Below are 12,525 nucleotides of genomic sequence, written 5' to 3' on the forward strand. Positions count from 1 at the left end.
TGACAGGAAGGAGAGATCTCTCCTCTCTCTCTAAGACGCCTGTCAATACGAACGGCCTGAGACATAGCAGAGTCCAAAGAAATAGGCCTTTCATGAAAGGCAAATGCATCTTTCAATCCCTCTGAAAGACCATGGCAAAATTGACTTCGGAGTGCAGCATCATTCCAACCAGTATCAGCTGCCCATCTCCGAAATTCTGAGCAGTATATTTCTGCGGATTGTTTACCCTGGCATAAGAGACGTAGTCTAGACTCCGCCAGAGCAATACGATCCGGATCATCATATATCTGACCCAGGGCTAAAAAGAATTCATCCACTGAACGGAGAGGCCGTGCCCCCTCCGGCAGCAAAAAGGCCCAGGACTGAGCGTTACCTCTGAGCAGCGATATAATGATCCCCACCCTCCGTTCCTCATCTCCAGAGGAAAGGGGAAGAAGGCGAAAATGGAGTTTGCAAGCCTCTCTAAAACGCACAAAATTCTCACTACCCCCGGAGAACGTATCCGGGAGCGAGATCTTAGGCTCAGAACAAGCTCCATGAATGCAAGCTGAACCGGTCACTTGAAGCTGAGAAAAAGTCTTACGGAGGTCAGCTACCTCCAATGAAAGACCCTGGAAGCGTTCAGCCAAAAGTGAAACCGGATCCATGCTTAAGACGGTTTTGGCGGCTTATAATGTCACGGAATGTGTACAGGAAACAAGGCAAAACAACATGCATAAATGACTCACTGGATCCAAAAGCTAAGGAACAAAAGGGAGACCCCTGTAGAAGACCTGGCACTTTCCCTGGCTGCTCAGCCTATGCATAGATCCGAATGGTGGAGGTATGCATATCCACGTACCTTGACTATATAACCCCTGAGCACCCTACAATAGTGAGGGGACACGACCACCGGCTCCCTACACCAGACACGGAGGGAGTCAGGGTCACCTGGGATCCAGCAAACAGAAAATAACAGATAACAGTTTAACACTTAACTTTGTAGAGGAGAGGAGAACCAGATGGGCATGCACACATACTCCAGGAAGAAATATAAGCCGCCCAGAAAAGCCTTCTGGGGAAGAATTTAAAGGGAAGCAATTAGTCCAACACATGACAGCTGAGAGAGGCTACCGAGAGGAGGAGCTGAATACCACAACACAGAAACTCAAGGAGGAGGTTCTGAAAGGCCTCTGTCAGAGCTTCTCAGCTGTCTGGTTGTGACAATGTGCCTGAACTACTGATTTATGCAAAGTTGTCTGAAAGAACAGTGACCATGTGAATAAATAAATAAATGCCTAAATGTGATAACTACCAGCAGTTAGTACTCATTATACAGCTGCCCTGAACAAGCGTAGATGCCACTCTCCGTTTCCTGAGTCTCTGAGAGAAATGGGAGTTATGCTTCAGTAGAAGTGCAATGTCTGTCATCAGCTGAACCTGCCGTCCTAACCGCTTGAAGGCATCTTACAGATGCCAGTAATTAAAGGACGACTGTCTCATGAGAGTGACAAAATGTGTCCACATACTTGATATTTGCATCGCTAATTGTCTATATGATAACAGATGTGCAATGTTGGTATTCATGATGTTGGTTATGTACAGTGATGCATAGAAAATGCAATGAAAAAGGATAACCTTATGGTTGCTGTCAAGTAACGTCACACATATGCAGATGACAACCAGCCACATGGTGCAGAGAAGCAAAACACATAACCCAACACGGAGAGAGCAGCCTAGGAGGCAGAGGGCATAGCAGAAAGGTAGTCATAAAACTAAGAGGGTGCAGATCAAATAGTGCAGAGAGCCAACATGTAAAAAAGGAGCAAAATTTCATATGGAGAAAACAGAACTTTTGCCAAAGAAATCATATGGTACTGTGAGTAAAAAGACCAAGTGATAATGATTACATTATAGAACATTGTATTATATTGCACAAATTCACATAGCTTTATTAATTATATGCATTACCCAACTGAAATACAAGATACTACTCAACAGCATTGTCTTGAAATTGTCATGGAATGCTCATTTTCCCAAGTCTTTAACCACCTCAGGACCGCCGTACGCAGGATTGCGTCCTGCCGGCGGCCCTGCTCTTCTGGGTGGACGCATATAAGCGTCCTCCCGCGAGAGCCGAGATTTCCTGTGAACGCGCGCACACAGGCGCGCGCGCTCACAGGAACGGAAGGTAAGCGAGTGGATCTCCAGCCTGCCAGCGGCGATCGCTCGCTGGCAGGCTGGAGATGTGATTTTTTTAACCCCTAACAGGTATATTAGACGCTGTTTTGAGAACAGCGTCTAATATACCTGCTACCTGGTCCTCTGGTGGTCCCTTTTGTTTGGATCGACCACCAGAGGACACAGGTAGCTCAGTAAAGTAGCACCAAACACCACTACACTACACTACACCCCCCCTGTCACTTATTAACCCTTTATGAACCACTGATCACCCCCCTGTCATTGATCACCCCCCTGTAAGGCTCCATTCAGACGTCCGTATGATTTTTATGGATCCACGGATACATGGATCGGATCTGCAAAACACATGCGGACGTCTGAATGGAGCCTTACAGGGGGGTGATCAATGACAAGGGGGTGATCACGCATATAGACTTCCTGATCACTTCCCTGTCATTAATCACCCCCCTGTCATTGATCACCCCCCTGTAAGGCTCCATTCAGACGTCCGTATGATTTTTACGGATCCATGGATACATGGATCGGATCCGCAAAACACATGCGGACGTCTGAATGGAGCCTTACAGGGGGGTGATCAATGACAGAGGGGTGATCACCCATATACACTCCCTGATCACCCCCTGTCATTGATCACCCCCCGTCATTGATCAACCCCCTGTAAGGCTCCATTCAGACGTCCGCATGTGTTTTGCGGATCCTATCCATGTATCCATGGATCCGTAAAAATCATACGGACGTCTGAATGGAGTCTTACAGGGGGGTGATCAATGACAGGGGGGTGATCACCCATATACACTCCCTGATCACCCCCTGTCATTGATCACCCCCCTGTAAGGCTCTATTCAGACGTCCGTATGATTTTTACGGATCCATGGATACATGGATCGGATCCGCAAAACACATGCGGACGTCTGAATGGAGCCTTACAGGGGGGTGATCAATGACAGAGCGGACATCACCAATATACACTTCCTGATCACCCCCCTGTCATTGATCACCCCCCTGTAAGGCTCCATTCAGACGTCCGCATGTGTTTTGCGGATCCGATCCATGTATCCATGGATCCGTAAAAATCATACGGACGTCTGAATGGAGCCTTACAGGGGGGTGATCAATGACAGAGGGGTGATCACCCATATACACTCCCTGATCACCCCCTGTCATTGGTCACCCCCCTATCATTGATCACCCCCCTGTAAGGCTCCATTCAGACGTCCGCATGTGTTTTGCGGATCCGATCCATGTATCCATGGATCCGTAAAAATCATACGGACGTCTGAATGGAGCCTTACAGGGGGGTGATCAATGACAGGGGGGTGATCACCCATATACACTCCCTGATCACCCCCTGTCATTGATTACCTACCCCCCTGTAAGGCTCCATTCAGACGTCCGTATGATTTTTACGGATCCATGGATACATGGATCGGATCCGCAAAACACATGCGGACGTCTGAATGGAGCCTTACAGGGGGGTGATCAATGACAGGGGGGTGATCACCCATATACACTCCCTGATCACCCCCTGTCATTGATCACCCCCCTGTAAGGCTCCATTCAGACGTCCGTATGATTTTTACGGATCCATGGATACATGGATCGGATCCGCAAAACACATGCGGACGTCTGAATGGAGCCTTACAGGGGGGTGATCAATGACAGAGGGGTGATCACCCAAATACACTCCCTGATCACCCCCTGTCATTGATCACCCCCCTGTAAGGCTCCATTCAGACGTCCGCATGTGTTTTGCGGATCCGATCCATGTATCCATGGATCCGTAAAAATCATACGGACGTCTGAATGGAGCCTTACAGGGGGGTGATCACCCATATACACTCCCTGATCACCCCCTGTCATTGATCACCCCCCTGTAAGGCTCCATTCAGACGTCCGTATGTGTTTTGCGGATCCGATCCATGTATCCGTGGATCCGTAAAAATCATACGGACGTCTGAATGGAGCATTACCAGGGGGGTGATCAATGACAGGGGGGTGATCAGGGAGTCTATATGGGTGATCACCCCCCTGTCATTGATCACCCCCCCTGTAAGGCTCCATTCAGACATTTTTTTGGCCCAAGTTAGCGGAAATTGAGACTTTGTGAGAAAAAAACAAAAAAAATAATCAATTTCCGCTAACTTATGCAAAAAAAAATAATTCTATGAACTCTCCATGCCCCTCATTGAATACCTTGGGGTGTCTTCTTTCCAAAGTGGGGTCACATGTGGGGTATTTATACTGCCCTGGCTTTTTAGGGGCCCTAAAGCGTGAGAAGAAGTCTGGGATCCAAATGTCTAAAAATGCCCTCCTAAAAGGAATTTGGGCACCTTTGCGCATCTAGGCTGCAAAAAAGTGTCACACATGTGGTATCGCCGTACTCAGGAGACGCTGGGGAATGTGTTTTGGGGTGTCATTTTACATATACCCATGCTGGGTGAGATAAATATCTTGGTCAAATGCCAACTTTGTATAAAAAAATGGGAAAAGTTGTCTTTTGCCAAGATATTTCTCTCACCCAGCATGGGTATATGTAAAATGACACCCCAAAACACATTCCCCAACTTCTCCTGAGTACGGCGATACCAGATGTGTGACACATTTTTGCAGCCAAGGTGGGCAAAGGGGCACATATTCCAAAGTGCACCTTTCGGATTTTGCAGGCCATTTTTTACACATTTTGATTGCAAACTACTTCTCACACATTTGGGCCCCTAAATTGCCTGGGCAGTATAACTACCCCACAAGTGACCCCATTTTGGAAAGAAGACACCCCAAGGTATTCCGTGAGGGGCATGGCGAGTTCCTAGAATTTTTTATTTTTTGTCGCAAGTTAGTGGAATATGAGACTTTGTAAGAAAAAATAAAAAAATAAAAAATCATCATTTTCCGCTAACTTGTGACAAAAAATAAAAAGTTCTATGAACTCACTATGCCCATCAGCGAATACCTTAGGGTGTCTACTTTCCGAAATGGGGTCATTTGTGGGGGTTTTCTACTGTCTAGGCATTGTAGAACCTCAGGAAACATGACAGGTGCTCAGAAAGTCAGAGCTGCTTCAAAAAGCGGAAATTCACATTTTTGTACCATAGTTTGTAAACGCTATAACTTTTACCCAAACAATTATTTTTTTTGCCCAAACATTTTTTTTTTATCAAAGACATGTAGAACAATAAATTTAGCGAAAAATTTATATATGGATGTCGTTTTTTTTTGCAAAATTTTACAGCTGAAAGTGAAAAATGTCATTTTTTTGCAAAAAAATCGTTAAATTTCGATTAATAACAAAAAAAGTAAAAATGTCAGCAGCAATGAAATACCACCAAATGAAAGCTCTATTAGTGAGAAGAAAAGGAGGTAAAATTCATTTGGGTGGTAAGTTGCATGACCGAGCGATAAACGGTGAAAGTAGTGTAGTGCAGAAGTGTAAAAAGTGGTCTGGTCATTAAGGGGGTTTTAGCTAGCGGGGTTAAAGTGGTTAAGAGGTGAAAGTGCAATAAACCCAAAAAAGGCACTAATGTATCAACACCAATGTATTTCCACATGCATACACTACATCCAAGTCTGTGACCCATATGAGCAATGAAAGACATGAGACAAAGCACAGATCATATCAAAATGTGCACCTACTCTGTAAGTTCTAGGGAACTTGGTCTTCTCAAGAATTGTGAAATATAATATCATTTGTGCTGCAAGCACAAGGATGGATTTAATTTGGTGAAGTGTACAGCATAGGTTGACTGAGCATTTGAGCATCAAATGGTAGTCTGCTCTATAGGATCCTCATCTAACAACTGAAGTAGAGAGGGACGAGACTGATCCTCACTCTGTACAGAAAACACATTGATGTGAATGAACACTTACTGCCAGGATTCCCCACAGATAATAATTGATCCCCATGCTCCCAGTTTGTGATAATCTTATTGTCAAGAGACCTTTCTAAGAAGTAGGGATTGATCAAAGCACAGAACCTCTTAAAAGCAGAGCCCTAGTGTCTTTGGCTCCTTCGGCAGTTAGAAAACTACATATACCATGTGCACACACAATGTGTTTTCTGAGGATTAGTAGGAAGTGCCAGTGGAAATAATTTGCAGAGCCTACAAAAGAAAAACAATTAAAATATACAAATGTTACCCAAATAAATTTTACTTACCATAATCAATTTTATTATGGCTATAGTGGTTAGTCAAGGACCAATGGCCTTTAATGCCTGGGGCCGAGATCATTCCTATCACTACCTGTGCTGCTACTTATTCCCCACTAGTTGGATGCCTTTTGACCTGGGTGTCTTTTTAGGTCTCCTTTATGAATTCAACTCTGCTATTCTGGCTACAATGCTAATTTGCTATGTTTCTAGGTTGTTCTTCCTGAACTTCAGCCACACTCTGCTATACCAGCAAAGCAATGGTTAAACTATTCTCTGGTTTTGAGATCTACTTGCAATGATTTTTTGAATGCATTAATCAAATTGTGCGGCCGTTGGCTGCTGTGGGTGACCTGCTGAGAGCAGCCAGCCACTAGCCAGACCCTGTCTGGACTATTTAACTGTTTGTCCCTTGGTTATTACATTTAGTTCCTGAACTTTCTAGTCCATGTCCTGTTGCTGACTATGTTCAGCTCTTGTTTCTATGCTCTAGTTCCTGTGTCTAGGCTCCAGCTCCTTTGTCTATATTTCAGCATTTGGTGTTCATCTTCCTGGTTCCTGTCATGAGTTGCACTGTTGGACCTGCTGCTGACCTCTCCTCCACTAAAAGGATAGGTTGCCAGTTGACTCAGGTGATCTTTTGAATGCTGCTCCTACTCTGCTCTTCTATTAAAAAAATGTTTCCATCTACAGAGCCCTATGAGGGCTTGTTTTTTTATGGACAGGGTGTAAGTAATATGTCCTATATTAAGAGGCATTTGCCTATTAATAAATTAATTGTATCTTACTCCAGTGCACAGGGGATCAAGACTGGTATATAGGAACACAATTCTTGATAAATGTCCCCCAGTGTTTTTCTGCAATTATAGAAAATGCACTGCTGCCAAAAAACTGTGGCAAAAATTGACTTTGGACACAATGCAGCCATAATGCGGGAACATGCAAATCTGCCCTAAATCTGCCAGTTGCCTCATTCAGGCGATACCAAGATCTATGTATTTACAATTGTATTCTTACATGGACCTGTCCTTTCCTTTTGTACTCTTGTTCATTTTACCTTATGCTACCTTGTTCCAAGTTTGTTTCTAGTTCCTGATATTTGTGGTACTACTCACTACTATCTGTGAATATGTCTTGCCTTATCCTTTGGTTACTGCATTTAGTTCTTGAACTGCTTTCCCGGTGATGGCCCTTGGCTACATTTATTTGACTACCTCCTACATCCTGCCTGGTCCCTTGGTTTCCAGGCTCCTATATCTTTGCTGTAAGGTCCAGCACTGTGTCTCTGCTCTGGGTTCCAGCTCCTGTGTTTCTGCTCAATATACTAGCTCCCATACCCATCTGGTATTTCTTTGTTTTTAAACAGGCCTTCTCTGGACGCTGCTCCTAGTATAACCTGGTTCTGATGCTGGCCTACTCTGGACACTGCTCCTTGTAGATCCTGGTTCTTACACTGTCCTACTCTGGATGCTTCTCCTGGTATCCATTGGTTCCGACACCCTGACTGTTCTAAGTCTCTGTTCTGGTGTCTTCTTGTTTAATCCAATCCATGCACCTGGTCGCTGTTTCCTGTGTCTACTAATTCCCAAGGAATAATCCAACTCTAGGGTTTCATGTCTGTTCCCCTGTGCTCCAAATATGAACTCTGATATATCTCAGTTACCGGTAACCTGTATTCTGCTGTTCGTCAAGTAACAAAACTGGATTCTGCTATTCATCAATATAGAAACTGGACCCTTTTGTTCTTTAAGGAAGAACCTGGATCCTGCTATTCCTCAAGTAACAAACTGGACTCTTAAAGTTGGGCTCACAATCTCATTTATCTCAGATAAATATACGTACAGTCAGGTCCATAAATATTGGGACATCGACACAATTCTAACATTTTTGGCTCCATACACCACCACAATGGATTTGAAATGAAACGAACTAGATGTGCTTTAACTTCAGACTGTCAGCTTTAATTTGAGGGTATTTACATCCAAATCAGGTGAATGGTGTAGGAATTACAGCAGTTTGCATATGTGCCTCTCACTTGTTAAGGGACCAAAAGTAATGGGACAATTGGCTTCTCAGCTGTTCCATGGCCAGGTGTGTGTTATTCCCTCATTATCCCAAATACAATGAGCAGATAAAAGGTCCAGAGTTTTTTTCAAGTGTGCTATTTGCATTTGGAATCTGTTGCTGTCAACTCTCAAGATGAGATCCAAAGAGCTGTCACTATCAGTGAAGCAAGTCATCATTAGGCTGAAAAAACACAACAAACCCATCAGAGAGATAGCAAAAACATTAGGCGTGGCCAAAACAACTGTTTGAAACATTCTTAAAAAGAAGGAACACACCGGTGAGCTCAGCAACACCAAAAGACCCGGAAGACCACGGAAAACAACTGGTGGATGACAGAAGAATTCTTTCCCTGGTGAAGAAAACACCCTTCACAACAGTTGACCAGATCAAGAACACTCTCCAGGAGGTAGGTGTATGCATGTCAAAGTCAACAATCAAGACTTCACCAGAGTGAATACAGAGGGTTCACCACAAGATGTAAACCATTGGTGAGCCTCAAAAACAGGAAGGCCAGATTAGAGTTTGCCAAACAACATCTAAAAAAGCCTTCACAGTTCTGTAACAACATCCTATGGACAGATGAGACCAAGATCAACTTGTACCAGAGTGATGGGAAGAGAAGAGTATGGAGAAGGAAAGGAACTGCTCATGATCCTAAGCATAGCACCTCATCAGTGAAGCATGGTGGTGATAGTGTCATGGGGTAGGCATTCATAACTGCCAATGGAACTTGTTCGCTTGTATTTATTGATGATGTGACTGCTGACAAAAGCAGCAGGACGAATTCTTAAGTGTTTCGGGCAATATTGTCTGCTCATATTCAGCCAAATGCTTCAGAACTCATTGGACGGCGCTTCACAGTGCAGATGGACAATGACCCAAAGCATACTGCAAAAGCAACCAAAGAGTTTCTTAAGGGAAAGAAGTGGAATGTTCTGCAATGGCCAAGTCAATCACCTGACCTAAATCCGATTGAGCATGAATTTCACTTGCTGAAGACAAAACTGAAGGGAAAATGCCCCAAGGACAAGCAGGAACTGAAGACAGTTGCAGTAAAGGCCTGGCAGAGCATCACCAGGGATGAAACCCAGCGTCTGGTGATGTCTATGCGTTCCAGACTTCAGGCTGTAATTGACTGCAAAGGATTTGCAACCAAGTATTAAAAAGTGAAAGTTTGATTTATGATCATTATTATGTCCTATTACTTTTGGTCCCTTAACAAGTGGGAGGCACATATGCAAACTGTTGTAATTCCTACACCATTAACCTGATTTGGATTTCAAATCCATTGTGTTGGTGTATAGAGCCGAAAATGTTAGAATTGTGTCGATGTCCCAATATTTATGGACCTGACTGTATATATTTTTGCAAGTAAATAACCTGAATATAATATGTGATAGTCTGATAGGGGCAGGTACAATGTCAAGACATAGGCTTGATTTGCTTATTTAATTGGAATGTAAAATTATACATTTTCAGAAGTTATGATATTTTAAATGACTATGTGCTTTGTAGATTTAGCATGCCTAAAGAGCCAAAAATCCACTTTCATTAACTACAACAAATGAAGGCTATTATTCATTGTCATTTAAAGTACTTAGTGTTGTCATTTTAAGATATAGTGCAAATATGGCACAGCAGAGCCGGCATATTAATGTATTCAGAAATGACTGATTAGGCATGGATTACTTCAATCAGCAAATTTCAACTATAACTCTCCCTTGTGCCTTGTTATGTCATAATGCCATCATTATGTGAATACCAGGATAGTGATTTACAGAAGTGTCCTCACATATACAGAAGTCATGAAGTCCTTCCTTAGAAATGAAGAGCTCTGCTACATTGTCTGGAACTGTTAAAGAGAAACCTTTATAATTATAAAAATAAATGTTCTTTATGTGTCTTACATAGTACATAACATAGCACATAAGGCCGAAAAAAGACATTTGTCCATCCAGTTCGGCCTGTCATCCTGCAAGTTGATCCAGAGGAAGGCAAAAAAAAACTGTGAGGTAGAAGCCAATTTTCTTCACTTTAGGGGAATAAAAAATTCCTTCCCGACTCCAATCAGGCAATCAGAATAACTCCCTGGATCAACGACCCCTCTCTAGTAGCTATAGCCTGTAATATTATTACACTCCAGAAATACATCCAGGCCCCTCTTGAATTCCTTTATTGTACTCACCATCACCACCTCCTCAGGCAGAGAGTTCCATAGTCTCACTGCTCTTACCGTAAAGAATCCTCTTCTATGTTTGTATACAAACCTTCTTTCCTCCAGACGCAGAGGATGTCCCCTCGTCACAGTCACAGTCCTGGGGATAAATGGATGATGGGATAGATCTCTGTACTGACCCCTGATATATTTATACATAGTAATTAGATCTCCCCTCAGTCGTCTTTTTTCTAAAGTGAATAACCCTAATTTTGATAATCTTTCAGGGTACTGTAGTTGCCCCATTCCAGTTATTACTTTAGTTGCCCTCCTCTGGACCCTCTCCAGCTCTGCTATGTCTACCTTGTTCACTGGAGCCCAGAACTGTACACAGTACTCCATGTGTGGTCTGACTAATGATTTGTAAAGTGGTAGGACTATGTTCTCATCATGAGCATCTATGCCCCTTTTAATGCAACCCATTATTTTATTGGCCTTGGCAGCAGCTGCCTGACACTGGTTTTTGCAGCTCAGTTTGCTGTTTAGTAAAATTCCTAGATCCTTTTCCATGTCAGTGTTACCGAGTGTTTTACCATTTAGTATGTACGGGTGACTTGCATTATTCCTTCCCATGTGCATAACTTTACATTTGTCAGTGTTAAACCTCATCTGCCACTTATCTGCCCAAGCCTCCAGTCTATCCAGATCCCTCTGTAGTAGTATACTGTCCTCTTCAGTGTTAATTACTTTACACAGTTTTGTGTCCTCTGCGAAAATTGATAAGTCTTAGGCTGAGTTCACATCTACATTCTGCTTTTTTGCGTCTTAAGAACAGAAACCGGAATTCAAGTTGTGACAGACCTGGACCCCACTAGCTATCTATCAGAAAACAAAGGGGACAGAGACCCCTGGCCATAATGTCCATCATTAGTGTTGAGCACGAATATTCGATAAAGTTAATTTTTCTCTTGAATATCGGCTCTTCGAGAATTTGCTAATATTTATTTGTTATATCGAATATTCGTCATTTTTTCCATCTGAACACATGATTCCTCCCTGCTTCTTGCTTGTGGGCCAATGAGTCATTGGCCCAAAAGCAACTTAAGCAGGGAGGAATCATGACTTCAGATGGAAAAAAATGACGAATATTCTGAAAACAAATATACAGCACTATATTCTATAGTGCTATATATTAGTTTTTAACACACACCTGTATTGATTGCGTAATATCCGCATATTACGCGATCATTACCTTGCCGATTGTTGAGTAAAAAAAGAGAATTCCAGAATATAACAAATATTCGAATTCGCGAATATTCGACAAATATTTTACAAAATATTCGCAAAATATCACGAATTTGAATATGACCCCTGCCGCTTATCACTATCCATCGTTTTACCCAAAATTTATAGAGCTGTACAAGGTGCTATTTTTTTCTGGCAAATATGATGAAATCTGTGATGGAGTCTACAAGACAGATGAGAACAAAACATTATTTGGGGGTATCTGAGGTTCACCATATTCATAAATAGTGTTGAGCGCGAATATTCTAATTGCGAATTTTTTTCGCAAATATCGCAATTTCGAGATTTCGCGAATATTTTGAATATCGTTCTATATATTCGCGAAATCGAATATTCGTTTTTTTTTTTATTGTTATATTTTTTTCTTTCCCACTTCCCTAAAGTTGTTCTTACCTGTCCTTTGGATTCCTGGCTTCCTGGCTGCTCCAGTCAGTGCCCGTTGCCGCTTCTTAGCACTGCTATATTCCATATTAACTAAATTACAATCTATATGGGTATTTTACGAAATTTCGTAATATTGCTCTAACTTCGTCTTTTCGAATATTCGTAATATTGCTCTTATCTCGTCTTTTAGAATATTCGTAATATTGCGCTAACTTCATCTTTTAGAATATTCGTAATGTAATATTCTAAAAGACGAAGTTAGAAAACAAGTGCCTGCTTGATATGGAAT

This window comes from Bufo gargarizans, chromosome 5 (assembly GCF_014858855.1).
Source record: "Bufo gargarizans isolate SCDJY-AF-19 chromosome 5, ASM1485885v1, whole genome shotgun sequence".
In the NCBI taxonomy this organism is placed as follows: domain Eukaryota; kingdom Metazoa; phylum Chordata; class Amphibia; order Anura; family Bufonidae; genus Bufo; species Bufo gargarizans.